We start from the raw sequence: 5,393 nt of genomic DNA on the forward strand, positions 1-5,393 counted from the left end.
CCCGGACCGCGGTAATCCGCGATCGTTGGTCGCGCGTATTATCGCGCTTCCAGCGATTGCGGATTTTAATGATGAATCAGGGGCATTACCTATTTACTGCACTACTTTTTCTGTATATTTGTGTTTCGAAAATTCCAGTATTTCATGTACACATGTAGTGCGAGAAATACATAGGCAGACCTTTGTGACCTTCCTGTGAAAATTCTATTTACCTGGAGGGCTTGGAGTTCAGGACTGTATGCAGCTAGAGAAGTCTAAGAAAAGTCAAAAACCCTGTGTGGTGTATAGGTGTTATAGTAGGCAATTGAATCAAAAAGCTTTCAGACTCTCAGCAGTGACACCAGGCAATCAATTTTTTTTGTAGAAGGTGGTGGTAAAACTCATTTTTGATTTCCTGGTTAAAGTTTCTTTATGGCATAATAAAACTGCTGCATTGTAGTAACACAGTAAAGAACATTCAGTGCAATTCATTCTGAATGGCACCCTAATGTACTTTAGGGAATGATGTTCTTTGCAGTGCCACATGTGCAGTGTGCTGCCTGACGGCAAATGCTCCTTCAAGATGTTAAGTAGCCCATTCATAAATGACACTGTTGTGAAAGGGCCTTCAGTGGCATCAAAAATATAAAAAAACACACATACCAATAAATGTCAGTGGGGGCAGGGGCTGTTGCCTAGTAATGGCCAGCATGAGGATGCAACCCCCTGCAGCTCTGTGCCTGACCCTGCTGTTTTACAGTCCAGCTGTTATCACACCCTACCATTCCTCACTTTGCCTCCCCCCCTTCAATAAGCCAGGCAGATGCAGCACTCTTGCCCAATCCAAGCAGCCGTACTGCACTCCACAATATTTTTGTGGTGTAGACAGGGCTGTTGAGTCAGAGTTGTAATCGGAGTCGAAGAGTCGGAGACAATTTTGGGTACCTGGAGTTGGGGTCGATAAAAATTTGCCAACTCCTGATAAATTTAAATTAGAATAAAAAAATACAGCAAGTTCAAATGTCACAAACTATTTCACAAGCAATAGTCATATTTAAGTACTTCTCTACTGTAAGAATAAAGCCCAGTGCATAGTTGTATTTCTACTAGTGTGAAGTTCAGCTGAGCTATTATACAACCTGACATTCACATTATTGTAATCTGGATTATGCACATTAACATTTAACAAGTTCATTTGAGTGTAAACAAGTGTAATGATACAGGTTTAGGTGAGTGCTATGGCCTGATGTGTTTTCAGGTGTCCTGTCTGCACACTCCATATATGCTCCCATCCAGGGCTGAATTTAACATCATTTTGCACACCACCTAATACTAGGAAGTTAGTTAACTGGCCCCTCTGGCCCTGGAGCCTCCCACTGCCCTGTCTTTAGCAGAAGATCAGCAAACAAAGACAAAGGCAGCAGCGTCTGCTCAACTTCCTCTGCTAAAAGAGCTTAGAGCAACTTGGAGGAACAGCTTTTTGGATTCAACTGTAAGTATTCATGTTTATTTTAAAACTGCATGGCTGCTTGTGTGTACTATGATGGAAGGCTGTGTGCATGTTTCTGGATAAAACTGCAGGGCTATGTGTATGTTTGTGTGTATGGTGCAGGAATTTATTATTTATTTATTTGTTAATAATAATGTTTGTGTATAGTGCATATTGTGTGTATGTTTCTGAGTAAAATGTAAGGCTCTGTGTTGTGTGTATAGTATATATGTTTGTGCATGTTTTTCTGTATAGGACAAATTATGTCTAGGTTTAGTGCAAGGCTATAGCTTATTTGTGTGTATAGTGCCACGTTGTATGTATGTTTGCAATAGTGCAGGACTATGTGTTTGTATATTTGTATTTAAATCAAAGAAAATGCTAGTTAGTTTAATATATTTTATAGTTATATTTTAGTGAAAGCGGCACCCCATTCACAATGGCAAAAAGTCTGTCAAGAAACATGATAAAGTCTGCTGTTTATGAGCACTTTACATTATCAAGTGATAGGAAACATTATGTGTGCCAATGTATTCTTGAAGATGATGGTGAAAAACAATGAGATGCAAAAATTAGCAGTTTTTGTGGGTCTAACAAAAATGCACCTTCAAGAGCAGCGTTTTCATTCTAAAGTGTTAAAAGTTGTGAATGAGAAAGATATCAATGAAAATGTTCCATCTACTTCTGGGATAAAAAATGTTTATCCAAAAATCTACTGGAGACGAAACACAACTAAGAAGATTCTTTATATCTGACAAATTTACTATACCAATGACACCAGAAAATTAAAAAACCACATTGAAATGGTAGTGTACCACTATTCTTCTTTTCACAGCCAGCCTTTTTAGGCCTAAATGTAGAAATGGCTAAAAAACTTGGTGTTTCTCTGGAAAAAGAAAGTCTAAGGAAACTTATAATATAAGAGGCCAAATGTAAAAAGGAAGAACTACAAAAAGGTCTGAAGGGACATTTTGTCTTCATAAAAATGGATGCATGCACACGTCACAGGATCAATTATTTTGCTATTAATGTTAGATTTGTTGATGAAAATAAAACAATAACGCGAACCTTGGTAGTAAAGGACGCCCAGGCACATCACACCAGTGACTATCTTCAGAAATTAGTGGAGGATGTTCTAGAAAATTTTGAAATTAAAAAGGAACAGATTCTATGTATTGTGACAGGTAATGCTTCTAATATGTTGAGTGCAATTGAGAAAATGAATAGAGCAGATGAAGAAAATGACAGAGATATTAAAGGAAGACAGTTCTGCAAGTATTGGGGAAAGTGAAAGCGAAGAGAATAGTGACATTTATAATAATATTGTTGAAGAATCAAGCGTACTACTATTCAACATATGCGTTGTGCTGTTCATACTCTGCAACTTGCAATAAGAGATGGATTGAAGGATTGTCATGCAGCTATTCTAATTGACAAATTGAGGCAAGTAACTGTTGCAGCCAGGGCCCCTAAAACAGATGCCATTTTGAAAAGACGTGCAGGAAAAGGAGCCATTTTGGATCAAACAACACGCTGGGTAAGCACTTATTTGATGGTAAAGCGTTTGCTTGAACTAAAAGACTTTCTTGAAGAACTGAACAATGAAAATGTTTTATTAACTAAAAGCCAGTGGACACAAGTAAAAACTGGAAAATCTACTTTCTAACCCTTTTATTGTCACCAAGAGTTTGCAATCTGAAGATTTAACACCTAAATTAAACCTAAAGGTAAGTTCTTGAAATGGAAGAGCTTGATATATTCCTTGAACAAAAGTGGAGGTTTAATAGCTGATGGCATTGTATCTTCAATGAAGAAAAGAGAGAATCTTTTACTGGATAATCAAATCTTGTTAGCTGGTATTTATGTTGATCCAATGAGCCAAATTTTGTTGAGCGATGACCGGACTGATACTGCAAAAAAGGCCCTCTATGATGTAGTAGTTCGCAAGGGATTACTACCTGAAACACCACCACTGGATGAAGCTTTAAGCACTGGTGACTCAGGATCATCCTCTTCAAAAGAAGAATTAGACTTTGATTCCTACTTGGACAAAATTGAACTTTCAACAGTAAAGCAATGTTGCATATGAAAGATATGTGAAAGATAAGCAACCAGAAAATGTCCAAATAAAGAATTTCCAGCAGGAGTTTTTTAAAGAATTAAAAGTAGAAAAAAATAATCACTCATCAAAACTGACTAATAAAGAAACAGTCCTTGTTTATCCTGAGATTATTAGTGATGTGGCTAGAACTGTAACAGCAGACTATTTTCAGCTCTAAAAATAATCAAGTCACATTTAAGAGCTTCTATGAAAGAGGATATGGCATAAGCAATTCTGTTTCTTTAAACAACACTACATTGGGTTAGTTTTGGATTGCATTTAACAGCTATTCTACTTTACAACTATATTCCAAGTTTATTATATAAACTGTTTTAGGTTTTTTGTTCATTTAGTTAAGCTTTGTTTTTGATTTAAAACTACCAAAGAATGTGGTTCATATTTTTAAACTGGTAAAGTTCCTGTTCCTGAATTTTTATGCATGCTATGCTACTACTTTATAGCCACTTGATAAAAACAAACTTTATTGTTTTCATTTTTTATGTCTTTTCTTTAAACTGGCTAATACAGTAGAGTATCAGCTTCCTAGCCAATAGTTCTGTGGTTAAATGGTGTGTATGTTGCCTTCCTTTAATTAAAGTGGAAAATACATTAGCATATTACAGGGTTTCTCATTTTATCTTCACACTTTTGCAACCAAACTTCACAAAAAAATATTTTCACCCTTTTCAAAAAATTTAATTGCATTCAAACTTCACACTTTTGCATTCAAACTTCACACCTTTGCAACCAAACTTCACAAAAAATGTAGAACCCCAAATTTTACATAAATCAATGAATGTTTTAGAAAATTAAAAATAACACAATATTTTTACCATAGAAACATTAGGAAACATTAAATAAAAATGTGTAATATTTGAATAAATGATTTATCAATCATTATTGCTTTCTCCTCTTAGGTATTTAGGTAAAAAGCGAAACATTTTTGTATAATAATTTAAGCAATCTTGCTCGCTTATTGTTAAAATACACTATTGATGCTTTCTGATAAAACACACGAATTAATAAGCCTTTTTCTTCTTACTACTTCATTCCTTTTAGAGAACATGTTCTCAACAGGATTAAGAAAGGGATAGTATGGTGGTAAAATAAGAGTTGGTGTCCCTTACTTTCAACCAAGCTCTGAGCCTGGCTAGTTTTTTGAAAGGGGACATAATTAGGATGCTGGACACTCTTTTCACTAAAAACATTCAAAACTTCATCAATAAAATTGAGGAATGCTTCTTGATTAAATGCTCATGCTTGTGACTTCTTAGACCTAAGCACCCTAGCCAATGCCCTACCGCAGTGGAGGCTCCCATTTTTATTCCTCACACAAGAAATTGAAGAATTTCTGGAATGCACTCCAGCCACAACATGCACCGCCCTTTGCCCAATAGGAGATCTTTCCCTTTTGGATCTCATCTTGAGATGTCAAAACCTACTTCATCAAGAAAGTAGATGTTTTTTCCATCTTCCTTAGCAATGAGATCAAGGATTTTGGTATTTTGTTAGCATAGCTAAGCCTTTCTTGAAGAAAGTGGTAATCATTGCACCTTCCAGGAATTAAAGAAGTTCTTTTTAATGACCATTGCAATTTATCAATGCATCTATCTATTGTTAAAAAAGATACATTAATTCCAAATTTTTTTTTTTAATTATTTTTAATAAAAAATATCAAGGTACATACAGAAAAAAGAAAATAAAGTGGTCGTAACATACAGTTCAAAAAAGAACATACAGCAAGGTTAGGTTCTAACAATACATATCTTCAAGCTTGTGGCTTAACAGCCAACCGCATAGAAATACAAACATTGTAACCAACCC

This window comes from Pyxicephalus adspersus, chromosome 1, assembly GCF_032062135.1.
Source record: "Pyxicephalus adspersus chromosome 1, UCB_Pads_2.0, whole genome shotgun sequence".
Classification (NCBI taxonomy): domain Eukaryota; kingdom Metazoa; phylum Chordata; class Amphibia; order Anura; family Pyxicephalidae; genus Pyxicephalus; species Pyxicephalus adspersus.